Genomic DNA, 10,321 nt, shown 5'->3' on the forward strand with positions numbered 1-10,321 from the left:
TGTGAGACTTTAGCCTTGTGTGTTGATGTAGCTAAACTCTACTTGCAAAACCACACGCCTTGAATGCAAATGGAAATGTAACGATTAAGCCAATGCATTTACAAGGACTGGAGCAATTTTTATACAGTAAGAGCAGTTGACAGTCATGCTAGCAGTTGTTGCTAGAAAACTTGGTTTGGCACCGCAGTGTTCCAAGATAAAATCTATCACCGTGAGCACACAGATATGCCATTAAATATTCAATCATGATTCTCATCAGACCTGTCCAGGGTGTACCCCACTCAGCATAGCATGCTAACATTGGCTCATTTGAAACCCTGAATCCACATATGGGGACATTAAGTTTTAGGTTTTATTGCAACTTATTCTGGTTCATTTAAACCTGATGTCCTTGTTAGTGGACACTTCACTCTGCCAAAGAATCAATACAATAGTCAGTAAAAACATGATAATGGGTATTTCATCAGGTTCATTCTACAGACGATCACAGGACAAAAGTGGACGAGGAACAAAACCCCATCAAATTCTAAGGTTAAAACGTTTCTAGTTTGATATAACCTCGCTAATTAGCAAGTACTTGTTTGAGGATGTTCGGATTTCTGCAAATCTGGTTTTGCTCAGCCATGTACAGGTATTGAAATACACATTTTTTTAAATTATAATATAAATATTGAAATAATCCCAGTGTCCACATAAGAGGACTTTTTTTGTTGTTGTTGTTATTACAAAAACTACTATTTCCTGTTGAAAGACGATGCTTAGTTTTTATAATTCTTTGGTCCTAATAATCCCAAATACTTTGGAGAAATTAAAAATGCATACCAAACCAAAGCACAGGTCTCTGGAGGTTAAATCTACACAATACACAAGGTGTCCCACTTTTATAGACTTTTTTAAATCACGCATCTTTTGGAGTCTACAACATAAATTCTTCTCTTTCCATTCACATAGCTTTTACATGTAAACCAGGAAACATATATTCTTTATTTTCCAAAGCTGGTAATCTAGGAATTTAGCTTTTCCTTTTTTTCACCCAAAAACTCAGTAAATTCTGTAATCAGATTATTGTAACCCAGTTACACATTATGTATTACTCCTCCAGCCGTTGTGTGGGTGTGTGCATGCAGAAAAAAAAAAGAAATTAAAAGAAAATGCAAACAAACCCTGTCCTCTTTTGCATGACATCTATCCACATCAAAGCATATATGTTTAACTTGCATGCAACATCATGTAATTTGCACAACCGTGTAAAAAGAAAAAAAAAGAAGAAGAAGAAGAAGTATGTTGCGTTCTCTGCATGGATGCATGAACTTCAGTGCATTATAGATGAGGAAATGCACTTGCATTTCTTCTGCAAGAGTCATGTGGTAGAACTTGCTGATGCTGATGTAACACCTGCTTTCGTGATACATTGATACATGCCATCAAGGGTGCAGGCCACGGTCGCGCTGAATAGATTATGCAAAAGCGCCTAACAATTCTCATTTTCACCTCACCAACACTCGTATCTACATGACTCAAGGGTAGAGCAGCAAGTTCATATAAGATTAGAACAGACTGCATGAAATCCAGGGCAATTTATGTGTGACAAAACAGTGAGGCTGAAGCATGCAACTCAATCAAAAGGCTCTATTTCTCTCTCAGCTCTAGTTAGATAAAAATAGTTGTGATTGAAGGCGAGGGGGCAGGGAGGGGGAACTGCACAAGAAGAGCTGATGGAAGGACAGGGATGGTGATTTGAAAAAGAAAAGGAGGAGGAAAGAGTCCTAACGATGGGCTCCGACAAGTTTCTGTTTTCTGCCTCCCCTACTCACGAAAAAGCCAATTCTTGCAGTTGGCTGGTATCTAAGTGATTTCTCCCCCTGCTACTTCCCTTCTGGAGTCTGCTGCATGTCACTCTCCTCCTCCCTGCCATTTGTCTCTGATTTTCTGCTCTGGCACTCATGCTGCGTCTGCGGCACGCTTACTCTGCGAGGTGAGCTTTGTCTGGAGGTCAAGGCTGGCGTTAGTCCTGGATGTGAAGGTCAGAGTCACAAAGAGGTGCCTCTGTCTTCTTTAGTTCAGTCTCCTGTGATGAACGGTCCATGTCACCCTTGCACAGCCCCCCTCCCGGCCACTCTTCCTCCACATCACTACTATCCCGCTCTGCAGTGATACAGTTGTAAAGTGTAACCTTGGAGACAGGGGCTAATCATCCATCCCATAGCTTCCCCTTTAATCCCTCTTCCTCCACCTCGCTGTCTCCTCTCTCGACTTCTCGCCTTCTCCTCCCACATCTTCTCCATCTTTCCCCTCCTCTTCTCCGCAACAGGCTGTTTAGGCATTTCATTGGCTTTACAGTATTTTCTCAATTATCTCCCTACCTCTTTACCTACCCTCCGTCCCTTTCCCCGCCTTCCTCCCCTCTCTTTGTTTGTCCTGTGGAAGGACATTTGTTTTCCTGTGGGGGTAGAGGGGAATCGACATCGAGAGATGAGTTATTGATTAGAAAGCAGGTTGCGGGGGCGAGGCAATGCGAGTCAGGGAGACCGAGAGAGAGGGAATGAAGACAGGATGACACGTACAACCTATGACACATCGTGCATACTGTATCAAGGCATGCGTGTCGTCGTAACATATGTGCAATATGCTGTGTACATGCTGTTACAAGCATACATGATTATCAGTGATAATGAATTGTCATTTATGCATAAAAAACAATGTTTATCAAATTAAGATACACCTGGTTGTCTGTGGGTGGATTCAGCAACCTGTTAGGCTATTAAAATGCAGATTATACGTCATTTACAGTCAGCAAACTCAATCTTCTGTTGTGGCGTCCATTTACAAAATATATATATATATATATTCACTGACAAATTAATATGCTACTGTGAACTATCTTCTCTTTTTCAAACTTAAAATTTTTTTGTCCTTATGGTGAATTTTACCAGAACAGGTTCAAGCTGACATATAGGCCATGCAGATGTTTAATGCCGCTTTATAAGACCCAACTTAAGCGGCAGGTTCGTGAGATGGAGATGCACCCAGTTGGCACTGAGTTCCTCAAATTTCAGTGCAGCTCGCTGTCGTCATCATTTCAACCACTTTCCATAATTTGCTGATTTGTCCGGCCCTTAGCTGCCAAGTACAATCAATTCTCTGCGGATGTTTTTCCGGACTTAAATCTTGTTGCAAAAACTGAAATCACAAGATTCGGGGTGGTTTTGCAAGGTTACAGATGTTGATCAAGCTGAAAACGAGGCAGTTTATTTTCACTCTTGAAAGGTTGCACGCAGCAGATGCTATTTTCCACCTAACTGCGACACAACATAAATGCACTGGTAAACACAGCATCATGAAAAACCTACATTAGGCCACATGTGAACAAACCGCTTGCAGTTAGACAGAGCAGAGAATATCTCATCCCATGAGAAGGTCACTGCATCCAAACACAAGATTTAATTTATAACAAGGTTTTACCAAGGGATAATATTTCATGCACAGCTATCCGTGAAGTGATGTCTGTTTTTTTTTTTTTTTTTTTTTTTTTTTTCCCCAGAGAGCAAGCATATGTTCTTTCAGACACAGTTAGAGGCATCAATGTAACACCAGTGCAACAGCCAACGTGTGTGACTGTGTGTGCATTAAAAACAGCTCTTTAAGGAGATGGTGGAGCCTCCTCTGCGGTGTGCAATGTTTGCTACATGTTGACTTGTGATATGACACCATCGCAGGCTCCAGTCTGGCCTCAGCAGTGGGCTCACATCCACGCTTCGGTTTCCACAGAGCTCTTCAAATCCTGACATCCACCAGGACTCTGACAAAAGAGATGAGAGGAGAGTGTTTCAGCCGGCCAGATCGCAGCCTGCTATCTCAGATAATTATCTCTGATGTTCAGCATTCCAGCCTAGACCAGAACAACCAGGAGACAATCTGTACAAACAAATATGATGCGATTATGAATACATTACCATCCAGCTGACAGGCGATCAACACGCAATAACTCGTTGCAGTCAGAAATAAGAGTCCTCTCAGGTTTCTTACGCACTGGGGATGACTGACATGCAAACAGCAGCTTTTTGTATGGACTCGAGTCTGCATCTCCTCACCTCGTCCCTCCCACCCTCAACCACAATTACTCTTATTTTTTGCTCAGTGTCTCCTGGTTACATAGAGGGGTTGTGTTTGCTTCCCCGGGGTGAACTAACTGGTTTCAGAGACGCGATTGTGCACTTGTGGTACGTTTTAAAATCCACGTATTGTGTGGCGCGCCACCTTTGTTCATGCGCATGGTCACTGCCATCACCACTCCCTTCCTTAACTGTGCTGCAGCGCTAAACGATTCAAGTAGTTGCAGTAATGACTTGAGGCAGGAGGCAATAGTTGAGGTGAATCTCTCTCTCTCTCTCTCTCTCTCTCTCTCTCTCTCTTTTTCTCAGTCTCATCAGTGTCTTCAATCCATCGATTAGCCACAGAGGAGTAGTGACAGGCAGCAGCCACTGCGGTCCTGCAGAATTGGCTGTGTGTTTTTGTATGTGTGTGCGCTGGCCTGCAAGCGCGAGCAACAGATAGGGACACAGGCAGCAGACACGGGGGCAGAGCCTGCAGTTGTGCACACCCACGCGGAGGAGTGCACAAGCCTTATTTACTCCACTACCTGGTTTATTGAGTCAACCCCCTCAGTGAGGTCCTGATGCAGCTGCCTGCCCCCCCTGTTTCCCTCCGACGCTGCTGCGTGCTAAGCCACCAGCCCTCGCTAGCATTCAGCTGAACTCTGCCATAAAAGAAAGAACTTGTGCATATGCATGGGTTGTTGACCGTGCAGGTGCGCTGCACATATCAGACCTGTTTACACATGGGCCGGTGGTGGCTGCAGCAGTGGTGCCTAATGAGACAACATTATTTATAGTCTGGTGTGACAGCAGCGGCCTCACCATTAGACTGATAATGAGTCACTGGGATATTGATGGATGCTTGTCTATATTGGTATTCACCAAGGAACCAGTGCCACTTCTCTGGGTTGCCGTGGATACCAACGTTGCCTGCTAAATGACCCAATAATAATAATGATAACAATGACAGCACTATGTGGAGATTGAGTTTTAAAACCACAGGGAGAAGGACGCCGGACACAGCGCTAGTGTAATGAGGATGGAGAGAGAGCGATACAAATGAAAAAGAGGAAATAAATCTGGGTGAGAAAGGGGGGTGGGGGCGGTGGTGGTGGTGGTGATAGTGACAGTGATAGGGGGGTCATGTGAGGGGTTTGGGTGGGGGTGGGGGGGAGGGGGAGGGGGGAGTGGGGGGGGGCAGAGAGAAAGAGGGGCAAGAACACACAATCGATGATCAGTGAAGTAGCATTAGCATTGTTCACACATCCCCAGCCGCACACCCCCGTCCCTCCACCCAGCCATCCCACCTCCCCACCACCCCCTTTCTCTTGCGGCCTCTCTTTCTGTCTTGCTGCAGCGTTGCCATGGCGACCGAGAAATGTGGGAATACCTCTGTCCTTCAGAGAGAGAGAGAGAGTAAAAGAGAGAGAAGGAAGAGATGGAATGAGACAAGGGGCGCGAGCAAGGAAGGAAGGAAGGAAGAATTGGAGGAAGGGTAGAAGAAGAAGATGCTGGGGGGAGGACGTGGGAAGGGGGCAGACATTGTTTAGCCCTTGAAGGAGCAACTAAAGTATGTAACATTGTGATCTTACACACTCTAAACAAAAGTGCATCAGAGTCGCTCCGCTAAAGCGTTCAGCTCTGGCTCTGGTTCCATGAAAGAGAGTTAGCGGAAAGTGTTTCACACATATACACAGACTTTAACACGCTCGCGTCCTTCTTATCCTCTCCAGCACACTCGCATAGACGTGATTGTGGTCACACACATGTTAATCAGTGGCCAGCCAGGCTCCTATGTATTTACCTACTCTCAGCTTTGTGAGGCCATGGTTACTATGACAACCCATCCAGACTGAAATAGTCCCAGTGGCTTTTGCTTTCTGTTGCGCGGCATGTTTGCCTCACCTTGTTTACCTTAAATTCTTCCCCTGACCCTGTCTCCTCGCTCACTCATGCTTTTGAGGTGTCCTCCCTGTTCCCCCCTCCTGCCCATTTGCCCACCCCTATTCTGTTGCCTCCCATCGTCCCCTTTCCCCTAATCACTCTCACCTTCCTGCCAACCTGCTCCGAAGATCCGCCTCAAATTCATTTTATTGGCAGCTAGCATTTCCATGGAAACATCTCGAAACCATGGCAACTATTTGAACAGAGCCACATGCTTTTAAAACTGCTGCACTCATCCCCTTGCTCTGCCGCTTCTCTCTCTTTTGCTATCTTTATTCTCTCTGTTTTCTCCTCCTCAGTTTACCTGTGCACATATACGTATGTTTATATATGTTCTGAAAGAGACTCCAAGCTTGTGTGCCATACTGCACCTGCTCCGTGTACTTCATGGATTTGGATGGATTTGAGCTCTGTGTTTTGAGCTCTGTTTGTGTCTGTGTGGTTGCTTGAGCTGATTGTCTTCAGCACGTACACGTGTATGTGTGTGTGTGTGTGTCAGTGCATGTTCGCGTCATGATGTCCTTGTGCTCTCTCTGCGAGAACCTAACATGATTATGGGCGAGTGCCTGTTGCCTAAGCCTCCTCTCCTCCTCCACTAGTTACCTTGAGCTTGTCCTCTCAAGTGTTTCAGCAGCGGCCTGCCTGTCAAACTTCTGGCTCCTCCCCCGGGACGCAGCCTGATGATGTGAACTGGAGTAAGACTGAATTGACTGGAGTCCAGTCACAGCAGCCCACTCCTGACGAGGCCTGGCACACTGCTGCAGCTTCTGTGATTCTGACTCCACAAACATCCAGCCAGGCATAAACCAAAGACTGAAATTCTCTTTAAAGCTGGAGTAATTTAGAGGCTAAAGAGTAGCTCTGTAAAGTGAATTTGACTATGATTCTGTCCCATTCACACAAATGTTGCACATTTCATAATGGGTTTAACAAATACAATAAAATGAGACATTACAAAGCACAGATAATACTATATACTATGTAGGTGTTTTCTGTATTTCACTGAAATAATGTTGCATGAATTGGGGCTAGTGAAAGGAGATTTATTCTTTTTGTTTTCATTAGTGTAAAATCAACAATAAATCTTTGTGTTTTGGCTAAGAATGAAAACTACACATCTGCAAAGGAGACAGCTCCACAGAATCCAGCATGTCGCAGCGCCGCGTTTCCGCAGCAACTAAACACTCACCAGAAAGTAGGCCTTTCGTACCTTCTGCAAGTGAGACTGGGTTATTGAGTTGGTCGTAATCTGTGGCCTCATCTACAGATACCGCTTGGCTGAATCTTACCCACTCGTCGCTACAGTTCCAGTTTGGCTTTGAAAGCTAGCACTTTATCTGCCAATTTTGAGGCGGCTGTCAGTCAGCCCTGAAATGAGTATGAGTTCAAGTTGAAAGTTGAAACACTCGCATAGATCCACAAGTTTTCCTGTCCACACTGTGAGGAGTCTGGTGACTTGTTCTCTTAAAGTAATCCATCGACTTAGAAGTCCTGGAAGGATAGTCCCCCTTGTGACAAGGGAAGAAAGTACACAGACAGATAATTGTGGTCTTCTATGTCATGTTGACACTCAGGTGTCTATAGTCTCCTCACAGCCTGATAGCAACTGGTTTGTGGCCAGTTATAGTTACTAGTCCACATTTGAGGATTCAGGGACCTACTTTAAATAGACCCAAACTTACCTCCCATTTAAATTAAACAATAAATAAATTAACAGCCCAAAGGTGCACCCTTCAGCATTATAAACATGTATCAAATGAAATACATGCTCTTTACAGAAGTGCAGCAGGCACATACTTTCAGCTGAAATGCCCTTTTCAGCCCCCACCATACAGCATGATATCAATGCATTCATTTACTCCTTTACCAGTTCTAATATGTCGCTCTTCAAAGTAGACTAGACTAAGTTTGCCTTTACTAACTAAAAGACACAACTGTCGTAACAGTGGTGAAAAAAAAAAAGTTCTTTATTTTAAATATATGGCATGTATCAGGAGGTTTAATGCCGGGATTTTGGGTGACACAGAGCTAAATGACATAGACATTGACATGTAAAGAATGTGGAAATGCAATCAAGAACGCTTTGTGCGACTTATCTCACCTGGCAAAAAAAAAAAAAAAAAAAAAAAAGAGAGAGAGAGAGAGAAAAGAAAAAAAAACGTGCCATAACTGTGAAATTTAATCTGTCCTATTTTAGATCGGTCTGTAATAATTTATACCTCACCACAGCTTTGATGCGTCAGCAGGCTCTGATTTTATCTGAAAAATCTAATTGTAAGGCTGTGGTCATACAAGTACTGGGAAAACTAATAACATCACTCTCAACATGAAAGACAAAATCATTTTAATGAGAAGGGGGAGTTTAGATATGTGGGGAGACATTTCTGCATCCCTTTAATGTTGAGCAGGTCTTATTGTTTCCATAAGCACCCGTAACACATACAGAAAGCATTAAGAATCGAATAAGATTACGATTATCTTTTCTTGCCCCACCTTCACCCTTTGGCTCTCAAGTACCTTTTTTTTCACTGCTTGCAGTTTTTTTCAGTACCGGATGTCTTAAAGGAAAGCATTTCGAGATTTCTTCAGCAAGTAAAGTAAAATTGGTGTAATTGTTTTAATGAAAAGGCCCGAAGGCCTCTTTTTTTCTCAGTGATAGCAGATGAGTCCCTCTCACCTAGAGCATAAGACTGTCCCCGAAATCAGTGAGGAAGCAGAAATGAAAAAGTACGGCAACAGCATGAAGATATTAAAAATAAGGCTAAAAAAACAATAACCCTAAAATAATAATACTATTACTAAACATAATGCAGATGAAAGTGCAGCCATATACGCAAGTACGTTCCCCAAAGAGCTGCTCAGGATTTTCTCACTGGGAAAAAAACAACAATTACAACGCCATGAAATGAATGCAAGGTATATACAGTTATCTGAGTCCTTTGAAGATGGGTGAGGACGAGTAAGCAAATCTAATTCAACAGCAAGGCTTTTCCTTTCTAGAAGAGTGGGCATATGAGGGGAAAAAGTCCCAAAGTGCAGAGATTAGTAGACAGCACTGACAGTTTATTCTTCACAGGGGAGTCGTGTGTGTGTGTGTGTGTGTGTGTGTGTGTGGGGTCAATCTGGTGTGTGACAGTCAGAGGAGACAAACTTCCAGGGTTGCAGGATTCCTGGGAGTTAATGATGAGGAGCCAGCAGAGGTGAGGACATCATGATCAAACACATGCAGAGAGAACTAAATGAACACGTTTGGGGAGGTGACAAAATAACAGAAGAACCCTAACAATTTGTGAATATCAAACAGCTAATAAAGAGGACGGCCGCCCTTAGCTTGCTTCATAACAACCGCCGTCCTGCCCGAGATGCTCTCATGCGGTTTCTCGGCGTGCATGTGGTGGGAACTTGTTTTGAGAGGAAAAACCTTGAGTTGTGAGGGGCTAGAGGGCAGAAAACCCTGCGATGAGAAGTCCAGTGATGTTTGGATCAGCTGGGACACCGCTGCTGTTCAGGAACTGCTGTGACAAAAAAAAGTCCAAGTGCAAAAAGTGAAATCCTGCGTTGTCTGGCCTTTGTTAGTGAATCATGTCTTCCGTTGTATTTAGTTCACCTTTTTGTCTCATGTAGCCCCAACTTCTCACATAATCAAATGCATCTTAATCAATATGGCCACATTTTAAACTGTTCTTTATTAAATCACGGAGAGCAGTCAGAGGGGTAGAAATTTGGTCAAATTTGTTTTTGTACTTCCATCCATGTGGACTACATAAAGCTCAACATTTCAAACTTTAATCCATTATGTTGGGCTAACTACTACTGGTCAGTATTTTTGTTTTATTTTTCAAATCTTAACTTATCTTAACTATTTTACCAACCTTTTGATCATGGACTATAGGAGGCTTCATGGAGGCCAACCAATCTACCTCAAGGCAGAACCAGTGGAGAGCAGTCAGCTACTTCAGGTTCTTGAGGATCCCCATCAGCGAGGATCTCAGCTGGTCACGCCTTAAGGGCAGCATCATCAAGGCAGTCAGTCTTCTTCCTGCAGCATCTGAATAGGTTTGGCATGGACACCAGGATACTCTCAAACTTTTACAGATGTACAATCGAGAACATCCTGGCTGGGGACGTCATCACCTGGCATGGCAGCTGTACCGCCCTCGAACGCAGAGCGCTGTAGAGGATGGTAAAATGAGCCCAGCACATCACCGGGTCAGAGATGTCAGCCATTCAAGACATTTACAGCCAGCACCACAGGAACAAGGCACAGCGGATCCTCTCTGACC

This window comes from Mugil cephalus, chromosome 20 (genome assembly GCF_022458985.1).
Source record: "Mugil cephalus isolate CIBA_MC_2020 chromosome 20, CIBA_Mcephalus_1.1, whole genome shotgun sequence".
Taxonomy (NCBI): domain Eukaryota; kingdom Metazoa; phylum Chordata; class Actinopteri; order Mugiliformes; family Mugilidae; genus Mugil; species Mugil cephalus.